The sequence below is a fragment of the Prionailurus viverrinus genome, chromosome A3, assembly GCF_022837055.1.
Source record: "Prionailurus viverrinus isolate Anna chromosome A3, UM_Priviv_1.0, whole genome shotgun sequence".
Lineage (NCBI taxonomy): Eukaryota > Metazoa > Chordata > Mammalia > Carnivora > Felidae > Prionailurus > Prionailurus viverrinus.
In genome coordinates, this window is record NC_062563.1 from 120,986,205 (window position 1) to 121,009,076 (window position 22,872).

The window sequence follows — 22,872 nt, forward strand, 5'->3', positions numbered from 1 at the left end:
AACCCTTGGAACTTGTCTGCTAGGCACGGCACCTTTAGTGAGGGTGGCGATGAAAACCAAAATGGGACAATTATGTGTCTCAGACCTTGAGGCTCGAGGTGGGGGAGGGATCGTTGCTAAAGGACGGGGAGCTTTATGTCCTGGAAGCATTCGGGGGCTTCCTAAGGGAAAACGATGTTCTTCCACTGGGATTCTAAGCTGGGAGGATGTATACCTGAGGCTGTTGGCTGCCATCTTGGCATCTGTTTCGAGGAGGAGAGGAAGTGCCAAGGCAGTGGGAGAGCAGACAAGAGTGATGGAGACGGTGAGGCCTGGAGTTAACATTCGAGACCCTGGATTTACCTAGTCCTGAATCTCCAACCCTGGGCTTCCCAACCGTCTAAACTCTAAACTACTGAATCCCTTTGTTTGTTTAAACCAGTTTAGGCTGGGATTCTGTCCCGTGTGACTTGAGAGTCTTGACTAATATAACAACCCACATGGAAGGTAGGTGGAAGTGTCACCATTTGCTATAGATGAAGAACCTACGTGGATAGCGGTCCATGATGCAGCTCTCCTGGTGGGTGTGACAAGCAGTGAGTATTAAGATGGCCCGAGTGATGAGTCACTGTGGGGTTGAAACCACCGGGCGGGATGGAAGGTGAGCCGGGTCTGGACATTAGGACGAGGTGCTGCAAAGGCAGGTGGAATGGTTTCAGAAGCCAACTGAGGTGGAGGACATAAGGTCTACCGGGGTGCGGGGCCCAGGGTAGACTCTCATCTGAGTCAGACGTGTGGGAACCGAGTCTCACCCTCTAGAATCCCTGGGTGGAAGACGTTAGAGGAACATGTTGTCAGTGAAGGAGTTGGAAGGGCCCCTGCGGTAGTCATTGGTGCTGGTTGCTAAATACGTCTGATTCTCGCTGCTTTAAGGTCTGTGGTAGTGATTACTTCCTGGATCCTGAGAGCTGAATGGAGCCGTATGACTGGTTCCAGCCAATGAGTGACAAATGGCTCTTGTCAGTGTGATACTCTCCAGTGCTCTCCTTGAGATGGTGACTCTTCCGTCAGCCAGGGTCCCAGAATATTCCACGGACTCTACCCTTCTGCAGACTTGCCACAGACACGTAACAGGAACGAGAAAAGAAACTTACGTGATTTTTTTTTTTTAAGTAATAGATCTAATAGATTTAATTTATAGTTGTACCATGCTCAACTTTTGTATTGCGGTAAAATATGGATAACATAAAATTGCCATTTGAACGATCTTTAAGTGCACAGTTCAGAGGCATTAAGTACATTCTCATATTGTGCCACCATCACCCCCCTCCATCTCCAGGACTCTCCCCATCTTCCCAAACTGAAGCTCTGGACCCACGAACACTAACTCCCCACTCCTCCTCACCCAGCCACCCCGCCCTGCAGCCCCAACTTCCTGGCAACTACCATTCTGCTTTGTCTCTGTGACTTTGACCACTCTATGTACCTCATGTAAGTAGAATCGCACAATTTTTTGTCCTTTGGTGTCTGACTTATTTCACTTAGCATAATGTCTTCGTGGCTTATCCGAGTTGAACAGGTGTCAGAATTTCCTTCCTTCTTAAGGCTGCCTAATATTCCACTGTATGTAGGTGCTACATTTACTCATCTATTCGTGAACATCTTCACCTTTGGGCTATTGTAAATAAGGCTGCTATGAACGCTGGTGTACAAATGTCTAGAAGAGTCTCTTTCACAGAAGGGGAATTGCTGGGTCATATGGTAATTCTAGGTTTAATTCGTGTGAGGAACCATCATGCTGTTTTCCATAGAACTTTTGTGATTTTAAATCACCAAAACTTGGGGTTGTTTGTTATCGCAGGATAACCTAGCATATCCTGACCCACACTGCCCCTTGCCCCGGATAATCTAGGATCAACCAGGGTTCTGCAGGCCACAGTGGAACAGACAGAAGTGAGGGGGTATAGGAGCCCAAAGGCTAACTCGATCTGAGCCAGACCCAGTGTGACATGGGGTGTGGACCAGTAGGGTTTGCCACAACTGATATGCCTCTTCTTGGGACCACCTGGAGGGTCCTTCTCATGCCAAAGACATCAGGGCCACACTCTGGAACCAACCCTGTAGCCATATGGTTGCTTCTCGCTGGACACAAACCCCTTCTAACATAGCTTGGGCCTCTTGACCCCAGCAACACAGATATCCAAGGTCATGCACATCATGGACTCCCAATGATTCCATCATAAATAGTTCTAATCAGCAGAAACTTATATTTGCCCTTCTCGATCCTGAGGATTTCAGCTTGTTAAGAGTAACTATAATGTGTTAAAAGTATGGTGTGGTGATCTCAGAGTCAGATGAACCAGGCTTTGAATCCTGATTCTGCGGCTTCCTGACTGCATGGCTTTGACTAAGCCTTAGTTTCTTCATTCGTAGAGTGAGGATAATAGAAACTACCACACAGAGTTGGCAAGGGCTAAGGGAAATGTGCCAAGTCTGGTGCCTGGTGTACAGGACACGCTCAGTAAACAGTCGCTATTTGGGGGCACTATTCTGTAAGCCTTTGAGGAGGGGAGAGGTATGGTGCCATCTTTCTAAACACGGTTTTCCCCTTTGCCAAGCTTTAGACTATTTGTGGATGCCCGCCTTGACGTGGAAAGCAAAGTGGCAAGGAGCTTGCAATGTGCACCTTCATTCAACCGATGTTTATTGAGAACCTACTGGGTGCCAAGTGCTGGGCTACATATGTGGTTCCTATCCTCATGGAAGAAACAGTACAAGTTTCTAGAACTGGCCAGGTGGAGTCCATGCATACAGGGCCTGCCATCGGTGGCATGGGGGCGGGGGGAAACTTGAGTGAGGCCAGGACAACTGTGTGGAGAGTGGCCTCTGACCTTGAGGCTGGGGAGTGGGGGAAGTGTACAGGATCTGGAAGCATTACAGAGCTTCCAGAAGGAAAACCTCTTGGATGAAAGTTCAGCTCTGTGTCTCAAAGAGTGAGGTGCCCTTTGAGGTGCCCTCCGCGGGGTGAAGCTGGTGGGGGAAAAGGGAAAAGTAGGACTGGTTTCAGCAGCGAGGGCCTGAGTGCCCATTTTCAGTAGCCCCCACCCACAAGTGGGAGGGTGGGCGCCTCGGGAAGGGAGCAAGCACTCCATGTCCCGGGTGAGGGAACTCAGGGCACTGCCATGTAGCTGAAGTGCTAGGTGGAATGGGGGTGCACAGTGGGGGGGGCTGATGGAGGTACAGGCAGAAGTGGAGAGCCAGTCTGGGGGGATTGGGGGCCCAGCACCAAGCCTTAGAGGTAGCGATGAACAGAGGGTGGCTGTGCTGATGGAAGTAGACGGAGATGCCCCAAGTCAGAAACCTGGAGCGGGAGAACTCTCTGGGAAATGAGAACAACCCCCGCAGGGAAGGGGTGAGTAAGCGTGAGGGTGGAGTGTAGGTGTGCACAGAATCTTAGAGCTGGAAGGGATCTTCAATGTCATTTAGTTCAACCTCCCACCCCACGAAGTCTTTCAGTCTTCCACTGTCCAATTGAGGGCACTCAACTCTACTTGGACGCGTCAAGGTACGGGGAGCTCACTCCCTTTAAGGGGACTCATCCTAGAGAGGTGCCCGAGCCTCTAGGACGGCCTGGATGGACCTGGCGCCCCGACCTTGGCCCTGTTGAGTGGGCTGGCCTCCACTCGGCGGCGGCACCTGGCGGGGGTGGCGGGTCGGGTGGGGATTGCTGTGCGGATGGGCCGGCGCTGCTGTCCCCAGCCCCAGTGCTGAGGCAGGCAGAGTGCAGTGGGCTCTGGTGGAGGTCGGGAGAACTGCAGGGTGAAGGCCGCCGGGGGCTCCACGGGCTGCTGGGGGGGAGGCACTGACACCGGCCCAGGGAGAGGAGGGGCCGCTGTCCCTGCGGCCAGTGCTGGATGCGGGGACCCAGCGCAGAGGCAGCGCCAGGTAGCGGGGCACCCCGCGGGGGGAGGGCTGCAGCAAGGCCCCCGGCGGAGTGGCCCGGAGAGCGGCGGAAGCTAGGTGCCCAGGCCCAGCGCAGGGTCGGGGCGCTGCGGGGTCTGGCCCTCCGTCTTGCAGCGTGCGGGGACTCCCGGCGGGGCCGCAGAGGCCGGGAAGTCGGGCCGAGGGCGCTAGGACCGGCCGCGCGCCCAGGCCGCTACCGCCGCGGCGCCCCGGGGCCCCCCAGTCGGCGCTGCCTCCCGGGCCGGCTCCGCAGCGCCGGGGCCGGGGCCAGCGCGGCCGCGGGGGGCGAGCAGCGGGCGGAGGCCTGGGCCCGCGGGCGGCCGGAGGGAGGGAAGGAGGAAGGCGGAGAGAAGGGGTGGGAGGGGGGGGGACCCGGCAGAGGAGGCGGAGAGAGGGAGCGCGACAGCGAGAGCGGAGGGAGGGAGCGAGCGAGGCAGGCGGGCCGGGAGGGAGGGAGGGCGCGCGGGCGGCGGCGGCGGCGGCGAGAGCAGAGGACGAGCCGGGACGCGGCGCCGCGGCACCAGGGCGCGCAGCCGGGCCGGCCCGACCCCACCGGCCACACGGTAATGAGCGCCGCTGCTGGCGGCCCGGGAGGCCGGCCCGGAGGCGGGCGGAGAGGAGGGGAGGCCGGGCGGGGGGCACGGCGGCGGGCAGTGCCCGGCTTGGGGCACGCTCCCGGACCCCTGCAACTCGGCGCCGGGCGCTCGCGGGGCCAGGGCTGCGGGCGGGGACGGCGGGCCGGGCTGGCCAGGGCGGCGCGGGGGATTTGAGGGTTTGTTTATGTCCCCGCGGGCTCGGCAGGCGCCCCCTCCCGTCCCGCCCGCTCCCGGCGCGGAGCCCCCTCCCCGCCCCCGCCCGGCTCCGGGCTCAAGTTCAAGTCTATACAATGCCGCGGGGGGCCCCCTCCACCGCCGGCCTCAGCCGCGGTGCCCGGTTCGGCGCTGCCGCAGGGGCCCCGGCCTGGCCGCCCCCGCCTTCCGGGCCCTGCCCCCGCCCCGGGGCCCCGCCTGGGGCCTGCGGCCGGGGCGCTGGAGGGCGCGGACCCCGACCCGGAATGATCGGCTCCCGCCGCGGCCCGCAGGGAGCGGGGGAGGGGGCGGGGGCCGGGCCCCGCGCAGGCTCCGCGGCGGCGGCAGAAAATGGCAGCCTGGCACGACCCGGCCCCCCGCCCCTCCCCCCGGCTCCCGGCCCTCCACGGCCCGGCGGGGCGGGGGACCCGGGAGGCCCCCGGGGGCGGGCCGAGGGGTGATCCGGGGGCCGGGCCGAGGAGCGCTGCGCTGCGATCCTCCTCCGGCCACCTGTGGCTGGGGGTGCGGGGTGCCAGCGGATCTGGGAGGGGCGGCGGGGGTGGGGAGAGTGCCACTCGGGGGGCACACCTCCCCGCGGAGGGCCAGGCGGCGCGCGGGGGGGACGTCGTGCCTGGCTCCTCCCTGCCCCCGCCGCGGGCCGTGGGAGCCGGGGCGGCGGCGGCGGCGGCGGCGGCGGCGGCGGCGGCGGTGGCGGCGGCGCCGCAGTGTGGGGGCGGGGCGGGGGCGGGCGAAGATCCCGGGCCCGGGCCGCTGGGGCCGGAAAACGCGGGGATGGGAGCTGCGGGCCGGGGCCGGGAGCGGCGCGGGTGGGGGCGCCCAGGGTCGCCCCCTGCAGCAGCACCCCCAGTCGCACACACACGCACGCGGGCACACTCACGCACACGCACCCCCGCTGGGCCGGTGCAGACGTGTCCTTGAAAGCTTCGCATCTGCACAGTGAAGGACGAGGCCTCGCAGAGGCTGCCGAGCGGGGTCTTCGGCCCCGCGCCCCGGGAGACCCCGAGCTTCGGAGCCGCAGGCGGCCGCGGTCCGTGTCCCGCCCTCACCCCGGCTCCCCTCCCCCAGGCCGCCCTGCCCTCCCTCCCCCTCGGCGCGGACCGAGCTGGCGTGGGTCCAGGGCCCGCCCCCGGCCTCCCCCAGCCCCCCATCGCTGGGGCCCGCGGCCCTCGGGCTGCCAAACTGCATTTCGCTTTCCTGGAACCTCCCTTCTTGGGGGCACCCACTTCCCTCACTCCCCCCTCTGTGATTTCCCACTTTTCTCTCCATCCCCAACGTCCTTCCACCTCTCTCTACTGCAAAGCCAGTTGAGTAGGCGTTGCTGCCCTGGAAGGGGGCCGGGGGGGCTCGCTCAGTCTCAGCGGCTTTCTTCCCCCCCGCTCCTGAGGGGAGCCCCCTGTGGCTGCACCTTGACCCAAGATGGCGTCCAGCACCCAGCTGGGCAGCCCCGGCCTGAGGGCGCGGGGGAGGAAGGGCCGGGCCCCAGAGCCACGCCACGCGCCCCCTCCCAAACCAGCAGGGACAGGAGCCTGGGCGAGAAGCGCCCTCTGCCCTGTGACCCAGCTTGCCCCCTTCGCAGCCTTGCCCAGAGACTGCCATCAGCATCCCCGCGGGACTGTTCAGTCTTCATGTTTCACCCTGGGCTTGCCAGCGGCTGAACCGGCCTCCGGCCTCCTGGGCGGGCGGGCTGCGAAGGGATCCTGGGATCAGGTGCTGCTCTGCTGTGCCTCCTCCCTTCCAGGCAGATGTGACAGCTGCAGCCAGGGAAGCTTTTCTCCTTAGGCGTTGCTGGAGTGTTAGGACTGGCCTGTGGGATTTGGGGAGCCCAGCTGTCAGGCGGAGGGACCCTCTTTGGGCTGTCTTCTCTGCTGGCAGGGGCTATCTTCTGGTGGTTGAGTAAACCCCCCGGGGTTTGGAGACTCGGGTTGTCAGGAGGGAGTCCCTGCTAGGTTTCTGGGGTAAGGTGGTCCTGCTCTGCCTCTGCGTCCCGTTGAGCCCCCGGTTGAGCTGTTTGACAGGCAACTGTGTGAAAGTGTGAGTCTGCGTGTGTGTGTGCATGTGAGTGCATGCGCTGCACCCAGGCAGGGGCCCACAAACTTGTGCGGCGAGTCTGGCACCTGCCCGACTGCCTCCCTTCCCGGGCCCCACTTCTTTGGGCCCTGGCTCCCTCTCTGCACTCTTGTCCAGCTGCTTGGTGCTGGTCTTCAGCTACTCCTCAAAGCTCAGGCTGACCGAGGTTTTCCATCCCTGGCGTGGGGTCTGCAATGAGAGGTCGGCCTTAGGAAGGTGAATTCCTAATTCCTTCTCGATTCCCTGAGTGCTGGGTGCACAGTGCAAGGACTGCCCACCCCCCCCCCCCCCAACCCCAGCACTGGAGAAGACGACCGGACTGTGGCCATCTGTCAGGGTGTCTGCGGACAGGATTCCTCTGTGGGGTGGGGGTTGGACTGGAGCTTGGAGGTCCATTCCAACTTTGAAATTCTATGGCTCTGATTCTAGTGGTGGAATTTCAGACCCAGGAATGGGGGCGGGGTGGTCTGTTTTCACCACATGGCGGTAATCCGGAAAGGCTTCCAAGGAGAGGAGGTCTGAGAGAGCAAGGCCTCCTGGGGGATGGGCCTTTGAAAGGAGAAGGTGGTGTGAGGGGTGGGGGCCCTGCAGGGAGACAGGTTTGTCACAGGTGACTCCACAGAGGCTGTAAAAATGCAGCCTCCAGTTAAACCTTCACACGTGTGTGATTCACGTGTAAATCTGTGTGTGTACATAATTTCTGAGGGTTTTGTTTTGCTCTGAGTCCAATTCACAGTATGCCGACTCCCTTGTGGGTATTTTCCTATCACAGTCACACACATCACTGCTGACGGTCCTCTGAAAAAGGCCACAAGGGAGACAGGACTTACAAAATACTTGCCCAGGGTGACCTGGCCCCTGGGGAACTTACACTGTCCCCGGCTCCAGCTCTCCGGGGCTGCTGCTCTGGGTGACTGTCTCTCCCGTAAGCCTGTGGTCTCCACAGGACAAGGACCTTGACTCGGCTGCCTCTGGGTCCCCCATCAGACATTTAGTGGGGCCTCCATGGGTGTCTGCTGAATGGCGGGGAGTTTGCTACACATCTGTGTTTTTGGTCCCTGTCCTCTCCCTAGCTGTGGCCAGGCAAGGCTGCGTTTGTTGGAAGCACAGAAGAGCTTCCTCAGATCAGTCTCACTGGCTCCTGAACAAACGGGTCAGTTAAGAATAGACCACCCACTCCCCATCCTTGGGCCTGAAATGTTACCATTAGAATACGAGCCTTACAATTTCGGGTTGAAAGAGAACTTGAAGCTCTGAGAACACTTAGAGCTGGGTTGGGGGCTGTCTGCTTGTGGGGCCTGGCTGGGCTTGGAAGTGCTACCCGGAGCCTGAGGCCAGAAGAGCCAATAATGGCCTGTCACGTGCTCCTGCTCCTTTCCTTCGTCACTTCCTGCTGCCTGTACGGGCCTGGGGACCCTGACTCGGGTGCCCGGCGCCCTTGGGGATTGTTTCCACGTCCATTTTGGTATCTAACGGTGGAGTCAGTCAGGAGTCTGCCTCCACCTGCCCTTTGAGGCTGGGCATCTCTGTGGGCCTGCGCTTGGCCGCTCCTGGGGGCTTTCATGATAAACTAAGGTGCCAGATTCCGTTCCCTGCAAATCTTGAGGGCTTGTTTTTAGTCCTTTCTCTCCTTGACTGTTTTTCCCTAAAACAAAACAAAACAAAACAAAACAAAACAAAACAAAACAAAATAACAAATCTGAGGCTCATGAAGTATCACAGATGTGTGTGTGTGTGTGTGTTCAAGCCTGCCTCCACTTGGCTGAGTGTTCTGGGCAAGACAGGGTGTGGTGCACGTGTGTCTGTGTGTACTCCTGTGTACACGGTGTGCAGCCGCGTGGGGAGGGATATGACTTGCTTAGACATGAGCCTGTTTCGGGGCAGCCGAAGTGAGGCCCCCCGGAGACAGCCGCTTCCCTGCTGTGAGATCTGGGGCAGCTAACTGAATTTCTCTGGGCCTCAGTTTCCTCACCTGTAACGCGGCAGTGAGACGAGGCTCTCATCAGGGTGGTGGTGAGGATTCCAGGAGAGAGTGCACTGCCTTAGCAGAGAGCCAGGGCTCAGTGTTAGGCAGCTGTGACTGTCTTCATCACGTGGGCAGCTTGGGTTGGACCGGCGCTGCAAAGCGCTCTGGGAAGCCTTGTCCACCCTCCTCTTTTGCCTCTTTTGCAAAATCTTGGACAAAGGAGGAACGTGCTGATTCTGATTGGATAATCTTCAGAGGTGGAGGCCCCTCCGTGCCACTTAGCTGTCTGTTCCCGAGTGTAATGGATCCCATTGTCAACAGGTTGTCTTTGTACCCACCTTCGATCCCTCACGCTGCAGTTCCAGGCTTTATTCTCAGCCTGTCTTCAGTGGCCCATGTGTGTTTGCTGAGCATGTCCCGTGGGCAAGGCCCTGGGCTAGGATTTGAGGAGACACTGAGTTTACGATGAGCCCAACTAATTAATGACCACAGACCGAGGTCACGGGAGAGGGAGAAATAAAGTGCTCAAAGGACGGTGAAGTCACAACCATCTGAGGTCGTCCGGGAAGGCTTCCTGGGGGTGGCGCCTGAGAGGGGCCTCAAAGCACTGAGGTGGGGTTTCCAGGCTGAGGGGAGGAAGCCAGGCTGCTGGGGGGGGGGGGGGGCGGCGGTTGGGGTGGCTGGAGTGTAGAAGAGCCGCTGGGATGTGGGATGGGCCTTGGCTGTGCTGGGAGCCAGGCGGAGACCCCATATCGATTTGAGGAGAGCGGCCCCTGTGCCCTAACGCCTGCGTGGCCTGTGGACAATGGCTTTGAACTACCCTGCTTGTAGTGGCTCTGCAAGGTGGGGTGGGGAGAAGACAGGGACGGAAGGGAGGGCAGGGAAGGGGCCAGCTGATTTCATTTGGTATAGGCTCTTGATCATTTCTTTATATTCCAGAGACTAGCACTTAAGAGCTCAGACTTGGAGGGAAACAGCATATTTAAATCACAGTAACCCCAGGGGGGCTGCGGCCATTAAGGGAAACACCAGTTGGGGTAAGGATTACATGCCAGTGACAGCAACCATGGTATGAATGGGGAGGAGGGGGGGGGTCCCTTGCTTGGCCTCCCATGGCTTCCCCTAACCCAAGCTGAGGTGCCTTTGCATCCAGAACATTCCTGCAAGGGGCTGTGAGTAGGAAGGGGATGGGGGCAGGAGAGGCTGACTCTGCCCTTCCCTCCAGTCTCCCTCCCCCACACGCAGCAGAACTGAGAGCCCAAAGCCCCCAGCTGGGGGTGAGGGTGGGCGCGAGTGGGATATGACCGAGGTGTGGCTGCAGGTGCCTGGCAGCCCCCAGCAAGGACAGCCAGTGCTCAGGGCCCTCCAGGCCACATCTCCCTTGCTGATCACATCAAGCCAGGCCTGTCTGGAGGACAGCGACAGGGGGAGGAGGTGCAGACGTCTGGGGCTTTCCTAACTGAATCCCAGTAGGGAGTGGAATTTTTTTCAACCATAGCTCAGCATTGTCCACTCCCATCCTGCTGTGGTCCCCTCTGACCCCTAAGGCTTCCCAGCCTTATTTACTTCTATAACCAGTTTCCTATTTTCTCTTTCCTGCGGTCATGGCCCTGCTCACTGTCATCCCTATTGATCTTTCCTCTCTGTTTCCGTTTCAAATGTCAAGGTCATTTTTATTCTGAGCCAGTTGTTAGCTGCCCTGTCTGGGTGCACCGAGGGGACGGAGGACCGTCTCTCTCAGCTAGTAAGCGGAAGGTCGGAACTTGGGTGTCCTGACTCCCAGTCTAGTACTCTGCCTGCTGGGCTGTGTGGATGGATCTGGGCTTTGGTGCAGATGTTCCGGACCTAACAGATCGTCTAGATCCCTGTGTTTCAGTGGTGCTTACTTGAACAGGTGAAAGATGCTCAGAGGGGACATTATGGGACAGTGGGGTCAGATCTGTGGTTTACTGAGCCCTGGACTGGATGTGGGCCATGTCACGGTGACTGTTTGGGAATGCTGGGGCTTGGGGCTCTGGAAGTGTGCCCCCCCTCAGAGGTTCCCCAGAGGACCCTGAGAGGGGCCGGGGAGGGCACACAGGCCTGTGCCTGGCGGGTGAGATCCTCTAACACTCCAGCAAACGGCACCTGTCGGGCAGGGACTTCTTGAGGGAATGGTCCTGTGGGATTAATTTTAGAAATCCTGGAAAGGTAAATACATTTGTGGATAAAGGGGAATCTAAATAGACCTAAGTCTTTGAAATGAGGTCGTAGCATGTCTACTCTGATGTGTTAAATGTCCATGATACGGTGCTGGGTTACCCTCAAAAGCAGGGCGCAGAGTGTGATCTTGTTTTTGTAAAATCCTTTAAAAGAAATACAAATATACGTGGACAGAAAAAGTTGCTCTGGAAGGACACACAGCAGACCTGTCAACAGAGACTTTGCCTTTTTTACTTTATATGCTTTATACGTTTTTTTGTAATCTTTGGAAAAATGTAAACACACGTGTGTTGCTTTCTTAATGACAACAACAAAAATAAATAAAAGCACACTTTTGAAAGCTTCTGGAAGAATATGAAAAAAATTGAGTCGTGCCAGGGCTGGAAGAATGGCTTTTTTTTTTTTTTTTTGGTAATGGATAAGATACGGGCTTGGAGACTGACAGCAAAGGGTAGAGCCACTCAGGTACCTGTCTTTTCCGGAAAGGTTGCAGGAAGAAATATTGCAGACACTCTAGGCAAAGGCCTGGGCTAATAGGGATTGGGTGAGAGTAGAAAATAGGCAGCTGGCTGAACTCTTGGTCCATGCCAGGGCCAGTGGACCGAGTTAGTTTTCTAGGGCGGTGACTAGAACTCTCAGTTCACCCAGGATGGCACACAAGTCATCGAAGATCTTCACAGAAGGCTTCGATCTGGTGGCTGTTGTGGCCCAAATGGTCCTCTGGGAACCGGAGGTATAACCAGGCCCTGGTCCCAGTACGGAGCTCAGGGGATCCAGCCCCGGCATAGCATGGACAGCGTGGGGAGCCGCACACAGCGAAGACAAAATAGGGCTTCAGGAGACCCCCAAGAGGGATGGAGGGGGTTCTGGAGAACTCATCCAGCATGTGCCCAGCTCTGTGATCTGGAGGCCCATGAGTGGGTGGCAGTGACCCCGGTGATGGGGTGGAGAGGTGAGGAACGGCAGGTACAAATTCCTCGGCCTGTTGCTTGGCAACAGCACCCACCTTCCCCTTCCACAGCCTCCTCCTCCGGCCCTACCCCCGCACCCATGGGTGCCCTCTTGGAGTTTGCTTTCCACTCTGAGGCTGCCCCTGTTTAACGTGACTTGGGAAAGGGTATGCGGCCTTGTTTGTCTCTGCCCCCCCTCCATTTGTCTCTGCCCCCCCCGATTTAAGGCAGGAAGATAAATAGGGTAATGTGTGCTGCAAGCAGGCACGGAATGTGTCCCTCTGCCGCACCCCCCGCCCCTCGACCCCAGGCTGGTAGGGGGACCGATGTGCCGGGCAAAGCAGAGCCCTGGCAGGCAGGGGGCGGGCACACCTTGAGCATCTCAGCCCCGCTACCACTCACTCACCGCGGGCCCTAATGTCTCTGTGCCGCGGGCCCTGCATCTGTGAGACGCAGGGAGGATAGCCTGCCCACCTTCCCCGGGGTTGCCCGCGTCGAATGAGATACTGTATGAAAACCAGCTGGCGCTGTCCCCGACACGCCGTAGGTGGTGAGGAGATGTGCGTTCCTTTGTTTTAAGTGGGGTCATGGCAGGGCTGCATGAGGGTGACGGTGGGCACCGGGTGAGATGACCCCCGTGAAGGCCTTGTTGCTCTGTACGACCCTACAGATGGCTGTCGTTCTCGCTGTCGGGGTTTCAGGGCCTCCTGTGGGAAGCCAGGATTCAGCTGGGTGGTTGATCTGTGAGCCCTCTGGCCCTGGCCACCTGATCTCTGGGCCTTTCATCTGGATGCGCTAACTTCAGTCTTGTCGGAGTCCGTGCCCGCTGGGGACCTCGAAGGGCCCCTAAGCCCTGGGCCTCTCTCTTTCCCTGCCCTCTAGTCTCTTTGGGCCCAGAGCAGGCAGTGACCTCTCTGCCGGGTTCTGGCCCTGCCCCCTGGCCTGGAGGCGTGGGAGGCTCTAGACCACAGCGGGCTGGCAGCTGGGACCCAGCGCTGGTTCCTAATGGTTTCATGTCCAGCAACAATGGTGGTGCCTATTGCCATCCTCTGTCCGGGCCTGGTTCCCCACCCCCGGCCATCTGCTGGTGGCCTGAGGGCCTGCCTAGTACTGGAGGCTCAGCTGGGAAGCCCAGTGGGGCCGGGCCGTTGCTTCTGTGTTTTTTCTGTCAACACCCTCCACACAGCCTGGACTCCGAGAGAGCCGGGGTTCAGCAGAGTGAGATGCCAGGGCCCCACCTTGGCAGGTCTGGCAGCTCTTGAGTTTTCTGTCCAGAGGTCCTTTGCTTCAGACCCTCAAGTCACGTTCATCTATTCATTTATTAAAGACCTACTACGTGCCAGATGAGAGAGGCTGAGCCGGTCCCTGTGGGCTGAGCCCACAGTAGGTGAATCTGACCAGGATGATGATTATTATCTGGCAGGGGAGTGGAGGAGTGGAGAGAGCTCCGGATACCACAGGGGCTCAGACGTCTCATTAGAAGGGGAGAGAAAAACAGCAAAGGCTTTTTTTTTTTTTTTTAAATTTTTTAATTGAAATTTAGTTGACCTATAATATTAGATTAGCTTCAGGTGTACAACATAGCGATTCGACAATTACAGACATTATGAAGTGCTCATCAGGATACTGTTCTAAAGGACGTGATGCTTGAGCTGAGTGTCAAAGGGCAGGGAGCAGTCAGCCAGGGGGTCAAGGGCATTTTCGGACGTCACGGGATGTGAGGAATGGTGGGATGCGGGGTGGAGCTGGACCACAGAAGGCTGGGGTGTTATTCTCTGGCAGATGTCGGGCTTGGAGTAACATGTCCACGTTTATACCCGAGCTGGGGGGGGGGGGTCCAGGGGCCTTGAGGCAGAGAGACTGGACAGAAGGAGGGGGGCAGGGAGCCTAGTCAGAAGGGGAGTGGCAGTGCGGGCATGGAGGTGGGGCTAGAGGCTGGGCAGTGTCACCTGGCCAGCTGTGTGGGGGGAGGCGACAGCCACTGAGAGGGCACCGGTCGGGGGAGCCTGGGGGAGCCCTGCGGAGGCTTCCCATGGGGGACAGGACTGGAGCTGGAGGGAGGGACAGGGCCCAGCATGATGGATTAGAAGGGCTGGCACATTTTCTTCTGTAGCTGGTAGCAACTTCTGTAGACTTTTCGGAGGGAAGTAACCGGGGGCTACTGATGTTTGAGGGCCTGAGCCGGACCTTGCTCTTCTCAGGAGCCCCTTCAGAAGATGAGCCTTAACGCCTAGGCTCTGTCCCCGGGCTCCCTGGCTGCAGGGCCCCGGGGTGAGTCCCTTCACCCTGGAAAATGGGTACGCGAATTGCAGAGTTGGCGTCCACCCTTCCCTTTAAGGCAGGGCTGCCGACATAGGTGGGGATAAGCCGGGGGCAGCAGTTTGGAGAAGCAAACAAGAAACAAACAAAAACCATTTCTCTAAGATAGAAATGAATCTGCCTGTCGCAGGAAGGGCCATTTCCAAAGACCTTCCAGCAAAATGACGTGAGCTGAGTTAGCACCACTGAGACGAGAGGCAGCGTGGCATCGTGCCAGGGCCAGCAGACCCGGTGCTGGACAGACAGGGGTCTCAGCTTGGCCCTGCCACCTCCTAGCCGCGTGCTTGGGCAGATCACTCCATGCTTCTCAGTCTCAGGTTTGCCATCTGCAAAGTGGAGACAACCTCACAGGCTTGTGTTTGCTTGTTTGAAACGTTGCTTCTTGCGCTAACCCTGGATATTTGATGTCACTCGTCACACATTTTATGTCACTCGTCTTTTAAAAGAATCCTTATGCAGTTGGCCTCACAGGTGTTCGAGAATTAACATTCAGCTGCGCGTGTTCCCTTCTGGTGCTGTGGAGGCACACACGTGTGCACCCCTTCCTTCCCTCTCTCAGCGGCTGAGTTACTTCTTGCGCTTTGCCTCCAGGAGGCCCGTGTCACCTGCCCGCAGTCAGTTTTGAGGAGTTCCCTGTCCTGGGAAGGTCCACGTATCACGTTCCATTGACTCTCCTGTTTCTCGAGCCTGGGTCACCCCACTGTATTTGAAGAGCGTCTAGTGGGCCAAGTGGGAATCAGGGGAGTCGGTTCCTTTTCTCTTTAATAAAGAGGGGGCAGGACTGTCCACGGCCGTGTGGACAAGAGAGGGAGAAGCTCGGCACCGTGCGGGGCCTGGGCAGTGGCTGGCTCAGTGTGCCAGGAGGAGGGGTGTAGGACCCTGGCGGGGTCTGCAAGGTGAGCTTGGGGTGGCCTTGTCTGGACAGCGAGGCCAGCTGCCTCGTGAGTGGCCGCGCCATGGTGACCATTGGCCGTATCGTGGCCCCTGTGACACGTAGCCACGGCCACGGGGAGACCTCGGAAGGTCAGCCTTCTGGTGGAGGCTCTGGCGGGAAGATGGCGTCTCGGCCTGGGCTCCCGTGGTGGTGATGTTGGCGGGAAGGCCTGGGCCAGAGTCAGGCTGGCTCTGGCTGGCTGGGGCAAGAGGTTGGGGTGGGGACCACGATCGACTTCAGGGTGGAAAGCAATGTTTCTCTGGTTTGTACAGACCTGTGCTTGCACCCTGTCAGAGGGATGGCCCTCTGGAAGCCGGGCGTATATGGACGGAGGGTGTGGTGGTGTAATCAAATGAAACATACAGCATAATTCATCTGGCATGCCCTTAATGGTATGCATAATTGTGCTGCATGGTAATTAGGTGTAAATGGTAAGCAGTTCACATAAATGTTTTTGTAATTGGTATTAATTTTGCAGAGGCAAACTAAGTGTATGCGGTTTCTCTTCTTGCTCGGTTAGTTTTCTAGCACAGGCAATTCCTAGCTCTTGGAGGAATTCTATTGCAAATGTTTGTTTATCGGGCAATGTTTTGTGTTTTCTATCAGAACAATGTTATGAATGGTTATGAGGTTCCCAAGCTGGTTTCCAAATGCCTCTTTGGCCCATACAGTAGGTGAAATGTGTGATGCATGTGCAGGGGGCGCCTGGAGCATGAGGAGAGAGAGAGAGAGAGAGAGAGAGAGAGAGAGAAGAGAGAGAGAGAGAGCGCGAGTGTGTGTGTGTGTGTGTGTGTGTACATACGTGTCTGTCTATATATGTGTGTCTCAGCATGTCAGTGTGTGTCTGTATCCGTCTGTGTGTGTGTAGAGGGGTGAGTGTCTGTGTGTGTCTGTGCACACACGCATCTGTCTGTATCTGTGTGTGCACATGCATGTGTATCTGTGTACCCGTGTCTGTGCGCACACGCATGTATATCTGTGTATGTGTGTGCATGCATCTGTCCTTGTATACATGCCCATGTGGGCACACATGCACCTGTCTGTGTGTATCTGTGTGCACACACACGTGTGTGTGTGTGTGTGTGTGTGTGTGTGTGTGTGTGTGGCCATGATGATGGATTCGGGGCTCTGGTGAAGAGGTTGCCCATACTTGTGGCCAGGGGCCTTGGACTGGGGGATTAGGGGCAGACGAGAGCTTTAACTGGGAGAGATGACTCTGGGTCAGGCCACCATGAGCGACAGGCACTTGTAGATGTGATCTTAAGCCAGAGTCTAGGTTTTCTAAGGACACTTCACTGGCCTTTTGCCCTGATTAATCACATAACACTTTTTAAAAGACTTAACATTTATTTAGTGCCTACTGTGTCCCAGGCATTGTGCTAAAAGCTTGACTTGGATTCTCTCATATCCTTTTTTGTTTGTTTGTTTATTTTTGAGACAGAGAGTGTGAGCAGGGCAGGGGCAGAGAGAGAAGGAGACGCAGAAACTGAAGCAGGCTCCAGGCTCTGAGCTGTCAGCACAGAGCCCGAACCAGGGCTTGAACTCACAAACTGTGAGATCGTGACCTGAGCCGAAGTCAGATGCTTGACCGACTGAGCCACCCAGGCGCCCTGGATTCTCTCATATCTTAAAATAAGGGCTCCTATTCACTCCACTGCACAGACCAGACACCGAAGCCTGTGTCCCTGACTGGCAGGGCCAGGGTTTGAGGTGGAGTCTGGCTGAGCCTCCCTAGGGCTGAAGTTGGGGGGGGGGGGGTGGTGAGAGGCCCCGGGGCTGCTGCCAGGGACTAGTGACTCCGAGAAGCACTGCCCAGAATCTGGGGCTCTACTTCCTCCCCTCGACCCCCTTCACAAAACGTTTGGTTTTGGTTGGGGCAGAGGGTGAGGAGAAAGCAAACCAGGGACAAGTGAGTAGTTCATGTAGCAATGGGTGGAGAGGAGCTGTGCCCCGATAGCAGCTCCCAGGCCCTGAAGACCTTTTCAGGGACATCTTAATTGTGGCCTGGAAGGGGGTCAGCTGGGTGGTCACTTGGTTTCGGAGGAGGGTGAGAAAGCGTGAGTGGAAGAAGCATGTGCGTAGATGGTGGGGAGAGGGTGGCAACAGGCCATGTGGGGACCCAGCCTCCAAGGGCCTGGAGGGGTGTGGGAGGCCATCCCCCCCTTGCTTCCTGTGACTTAGGACCCTCGTGACCCCCTTCACCCTGTGCATCTGGGGGCCAGTGGGGCCTGCAGACCCCACAGCAGGTGTATGTTCTGGCCTGGGAAAGGTGGTGCAGGAAGCCAGGAGGTCCCGCAGGGGGCCTTACTGTGGGCAGAGTCCCTTGGGGGGCTCTGCTAAGCGACCCCTGGAATGGGGCTTGTGGGGGGTCACTCGGGGCACCGCAGCACTGTGCTGGGGATGTTGCAGCTGCCTGGGAGTGATTTCACACAGTCCTCTTTGCCTCAAGGGTCACCCGGAACAGGGAGGAGGGGGGAGGCAGCTGTGAGCTGTCTGGGGGGACAGCAAGGTGCAAGACATGAACTCTGACCTCCTCTGTTTGGGAAAGCAGACACACGCATATACACATGAAAAGCGAAATGACCACGTGACAGACACTGATTAAAGACCACTGGATGGGTGGTCGAGGAGAAGCAGTGGGCACAGGGGGCGCTGAGGGACGGGGGGGAGGGGACTCCCTCAGAGGAGAGGACGGGGTGGGTGTAGTCACAGGTGTGGGAACGGAGGGTGTGAGCTGGGGGACAGTGACCGGCCCTGGAATGATGGGGTCGGCTGGGAAGGTGGGGAGTGAGGCCACGCGGTGGTGAGCCATCCGTGTAGGTCTGGACCAGAGTTCAGATTTTACTGTGCGTGAAAATCATAGGCCCGATGGGGTTTAAAAAAAAATAACGGCTGTATTGAGATATGATTCACATACCATACAATCCACCCGTTTAACGTGTGCAATGCAAAGGTTTTTAGTACATTCACAGAGTTGTGCGACCATCACCACAGGCAATCTCAGAACGCTTTCATCAGGCATCATAGGTTTTGATGGAGGAGGCCACGTGCTGTGGAAAATCTTTGCTGAGAGGCCGGGGTGGGCAGTAGATATGCAAGAGGCAGGGAGCCCCGTCGTAGAACATCCACCAAGGTCGAGACCCGTGGCACAAAGGGCCCGGAGGGCGGAGGTGGAGGATAGAGGCCCAAGGACAGGATCAGGTGCCGGGTGGACTGAGGAGGAAGGGGGACCTCGGTTCTCTTCAGGGTTTGGGGCTTCGGCGGCCGAGGGGAGGGTGGTGCCACTACCGCGTAGGGAGAGAAGCCAGAGGAAACATGAGGCATCTGGGTCTAGAAGAGTGGGATTTTAGGTGGTTGCAAACCAGCCAGGTGGAGATGTCCAGAAAGTGGGGGTCTGTACTGACCCCGGTGCCTGAGCGTCTCCGCAGAGGGGACCGCGTGCCCCACGGGGGTGCCCGCCGTGCAGTAGTAGCTGCCCCCCGAGGCAGAGCAGAGGGGCCCGAGGGGTGGGAGAGTCAAGGGCATGGAGCCAGGGGAAGGCATGGGCAGGACTGAGAGCCAGAGAATCGACTGGCTTGGAAGCTTCCAGAAGTAGTGCATCTTGTGGCTCAGCAGTGGCACTCAGCAAACGGTGGCCGATCGAGTGCTTGAAGCAGGGTAACGGTTAGCTGGCGAGGAGGCTGAATTGAACTCAAGGACCACGAGGATGGAAAATGGTCCTTTGAGGCTGTGGGTGACCGTATCAGAGTCCATTCAGAAGACAGAAAGCACATCGTGATCCGAACAGGAGAAGTTTTACTATCAAGACGTGTTAACTACAACTGGGGTTGGGAGTAGTGAGAGACCGGCCTGTGAGACGTAAAACGAACGACAGAGAATCTAGAAATAGCACGTGTGAGACCAGCCGCTTCCCCGGGGGTCACCATGGAGCGCCCGGGGAAGAGGCCCACGCCGGGGCCGATATCCCGACCTGGATGGAGAGGGCACGGCTGTGGCTCCCTGGATGACAGGGAACTGACTGTGGAGACACGTTGGAAGACCTTGCTGGAGACTTGCCCCTGGAACTCACCGGAAGCCATCCTTTGGGTCCCAAGGAAAGCTACGCATGGGTCACACTGCCACTAAACTACCCAAGGGGAATGTCGGGTGGAGCTGTTGGCTGCTGCCGGCTGTTAGGGACTCTCCAGACCAGGCGCTTCAGAAGCCCCCTCGCTGCAGGAGCCCGGGGCCTGGGAAGTTGTGTACAGAGCTCCGGGAGAGCACCCCAGGTCTAGGAAAGAAGACTCCCTTTTCTTCAGTGTCCCTCCAGTACCCTCTGGTGGCAGAGTCTAATGCCGTGCCTGCTGGCAGAGGAGAAACACTTCAAGGGCCTGGTTCCATTTTCACCGAGCAGGAAGTGAAGGATGAATAAATCGCTAACTGGCAGTCTATCTACCCCTTTGGCCGCACAACTGCATTTGCACCTTTCACACCTATTTGGGCTCCCCTACAACTACAATCGAAGCCGTGTTTCTACCTCGCAAGACACGGCAAGCAATTCTTCTCACCCTTTTCCCCGAAGAGTCCCACTAAGCACTGGATCAGCCACTGTCTACGTGAATAGCTTCTCAAGTTCAGTCACAGTGCCACTGACTATTCTGATACCTAAAGACTAAAGTATAGGGGAGGCTGGCTGGCTCAGTCGGTGGAGCATGTGACTCACTTGATCACAGGGTTGTGAGTTCGAGCCCCACGTTGGGTGTAGCGATTACTTAAAAATAAAATCTTTTTTTTTTTTTCAAAAGACTAAAGTATAAATTTAACTTCCAACAGCTTGTATATGAAATAATGGGAAGAAGGAGGAAAAAGAAGAAAAACGGTTACCATGTACAAATAAACACGTATATGTATCAAGTAAATAGAAAGTACACAAAACTACCACTGTTTTCATTTCTGTGTTTGTTCCCAAGGCCACGTTTGATGTCTGGCTCCTTTCTCCCGTTATCCACCCTAGATTTCCTCTGTGCTCTACTGGAATGTCAGCAGGCCAGGCTTCTTTTACCTGGTGCAGTGGCCCGAACCTTGATTCTCGAAGGATCCGAATCCCTCGTTGGTCTGTCTTTTATGTTGTTGTTATTGTTCCTCTGGTTTTTCCATTAACCCTAACTTTGGGGCTTGGAAGTCCTAAGAGGTGACTGAGAGAATCCTCTGGATTCCGGATGTGGTCTTCCTTGTCTCTGTTACGAACCAGCAACTCAGTGGTGTGGTAACTAGGATCGATCACGCAAGCCAGTGGAGTAACTCCTTTTTTGGGGCTCTTGGTTCAGTGGCGCAGGGGTCCAAAAAATGCCAGGCTGTGGACTTACTTTCCAGTGGAACCATGGTGGTGTCCCCTTCGGGGATTATGACGTTTCGCACTCCTAGACGGTTTCAGAGACAGGAGGTAGGGGCCGCAGGCAGGGGTCAACAGGGAGTAAGTGAAGAGGTCCCGGAGCTGGCAGGTGTGGACCATGGGCTACCTCCAGGGGAGGACAGGACCGGACCCACGCTCACGGCTGCTCAGACAGCAGGCCCTGCCAGGGCCCACGTGGCTGATTCTCATGTGGACCCTCAGCCTGGCCACCCTGGCTCTCTGGATCCAAGGCCCGGGACGCCCATCTGACTGCTCCAGCACCCATGGCTCCCCACAAGTCAGGCATCTCCTGACCTGTCACACTCAGAACTGCATGCTCCTTAACGTACTGGTTCTTTTTAATGCCCAAGGACAACTTCGGCTCCTTACCAGCATCTATTTGGGGTATAAATCTTTTTTTTCCCTCCTTGCTTTCGGGTCTGTGTCATGGTAACCATTAGTATGAGCACAGGAGTCTGATTCAACTCATCTCTGCCGGTGTTGCCACCATCGTGGCAGCAGGTTTGGTGTGATCACAAATGCTCACACTGGTGGTGCCCTGGCCTCGAGGGTAGTGTGACAGCCACAGGTCATCTTGTTGTGACTCCAGAGCCAGACAGATGGGCTTTGAAGTGGCAACAGGATGGCAGGACTGTTGGCCTGTTGCCAATGGCTTTTGGTATTCTCTGTGCAGCTGGTGGTTTGGATGGGAGGGATGTTTCTGGAAGCCAGAGGAATGGTATGATGATGTGCATCTCACTCACGCTGAGAGGGAATGAGCAGTCCAAAGGAGACCCGACCCCCCCCCCGCCCCCCATCCAGCTCAGTCTTGTGACCGAGAGAGGCTGTGGTAGGGGGAAAGACTTGGCAGATAGACATCTCTGTCTAGGAGGCCTTGATCGCTCCCCTCAGCCTCCTACCGGCCCCCAGTTTACTAGGCCCGGAGCTTATCGCCACCCTGGCAGATGATTAGGTGGCGAGGGGCACACGATTACTCTCCTGCCTTCGGTCATCCACAAGGTGCATTTGTCGCTCCGCCCAAGCTCCAGTAGGAAATTCAGCTATGACGCTGTTATCTGTGGGCTGGTGCCACACCAGGGGCGTAGACAGATGATGTGCGGTGTAGGCTCAGCGTGTTTGGTAATCCGTGACCAAGTGCTGCCATGTTTGTAAGGACTCTGGAGTTAGATGGACCTGGCTTCATAATCCTTCCCTGGAACTTTCTACCTGTGCTCCCTTGGAGAAGTACTAAACCTCTCTCAGCCTCAGGTTCTCCCTTCTATAAGACGGGAATAACAAGAGAACCATTTCATACATTTCACAGGATCGTTGCAAGGATGAAATGGGACCATACGAGTCTCTTAGCAAGTGCCGAGCACATGGTAGGTACCCAGTAAATAGCTGAATGAACGATTGACGCGTTGGGCAGAGCCCGGGCTACTATGATTAGAAAGTTGTTTACCACCACGCCGACTCCTGCCCTCCCCGCAGACAGGCCTCACCAGGAAAGGGAGGCTAACTGGAAACTTTGCTTTCAGACCAATCTGTGCCCAAAGTTAATATGTCTGCAACAGCCACATGTTAATTGTAAGAGGACATGATGAAGTGGAAAACTCTGGACTTCAGGGTGGGACAGACGTGGATGTGAATCCAGCTCCACCACTTAATAATGACCTTGGGCAGCTTTCTTAACCTTTCGATACCGCACGTTTCTCGTCTGGAAAACGGGGAGGGGGGAGGGGAGAGTCCCCACTTCAAAAGGTCGGAGTGAGGCGTGACGATGAACAAGATGTTGCGGTTGTAAAGCTCTATTCACAGGGGCTGGCACGTCGTGGGAGCTTCGTGAGTACAAGCTCCTGTTTGAGTGACGTCCGCTCACGGGCACTCGGGGGATTTCAAGAAAGGAGAGAAAACCGTGGGCTGGATTAGTCAGGGACTAACAGTTGTTTAAATGTACTGAGGATTTTCTTTGTGCCAGGCACCCTTGTAAGCATGTTCAATGAATTTCGTTTGAATTCTCACAACCCTGTGAAGTGGCTCCTATTATTACCCCATTTTACAGCTGAGAAAACTGAGGCCGCGGGCCATGGTTTTGCCCCAGGTCACACAGCTGATAGAGTAAGCAGGTCAGGATTTGAACCCACGCAGGAAGAAGCCCTTTAGGAGGCTGAGATTAGCATATGAGTCAGGACTGTCAGCCACACGGCACAGACTCACTCACACCCAAGCAGGGAAAGGCTTCCATTACTGCGAGTTTCAGAGATGCCCTGCCTCCAGGTACAGCTAGATTCTCGGGGGCCTAGACAATGACC

General features: G+C 57.0%; 1 protein-coding gene across 2 annotated transcripts in view; it reads left to right on the forward strand.

Moving 5' to 3' along the window:
• Positions 1-3,791: 3,791 nt before the first annotated feature.
• The window catches only part of DNMT3A (DNA methyltransferase 3 alpha), a 105,554-nt gene continuing 86,473 nt past the window's right edge, over positions 3,792-22,872 (forward strand). The window contains exon 1 of one of the 2 annotated variants that reach the window (XM_047851866.1): positions 3,792-3,924. The gene's annotated coding sequence lies outside the window, so the exon portion shown is untranslated. Of the gene's footprint in view, positions 3,925-4,379; positions 4,506-22,872 lie in introns of those variants that run through there. The other variant, XM_047851865.1, reaches the window with a different exon arrangement.